Source organism: Egretta garzetta, unplaced genomic scaffold (assembly GCF_000687185.1).
Source record: "Egretta garzetta isolate BGI_Z169 unplaced genomic scaffold, ASM68718v1 scaffold228, whole genome shotgun sequence".
Lineage (NCBI taxonomy): Eukaryota > Metazoa > Chordata > Aves > Pelecaniformes > Ardeidae > Egretta > Egretta garzetta.
Window position 1 is genome coordinate 354,586 of NW_009260758.1, and position 212 is coordinate 354,797.

General features: G+C 67.0%; 1 protein-coding gene across 1 annotated transcript in view; it reads right to left on the bottom strand.

Annotated features, from left to right (window-relative positions):
- Window positions 1–206, bottom strand: part of EDEM1 (ER degradation enhancing alpha-mannosidase like protein 1) — a 15,273-nt gene extending 15,067 nt beyond the window's left edge. Inside the window, exon 1 of the mRNA XM_009645988.2 lies at window positions 158–206. The gene's annotated coding sequence lies outside the window, so the exon portion shown is untranslated. The remainder of the gene's footprint in view (window positions 1–157) is intronic.
- Window positions 207–212: the final 6 nt, after the last annotated feature.

The window sequence follows — 212 nt, forward strand, 5'->3', positions numbered from 1 at the left end:
CCTCCGAGGGGGGGGCAGTGACCGAGCGGCAGCACGGTGCTGGGTTGCCAGCCGGGTTAACCCACCACAGTTGTCCTTTGAACAAGCATTTAACAACTCCGGCTTCCCGGGCGGCCCAAGGCCTTCTCCCGCGGGCCGTGCCCCCCCCGGGACTCACCGCCAGGGTGTCCAGGGCGTCGATCAGCGTCAGGGAGTAATTTCCCAGCACGTCG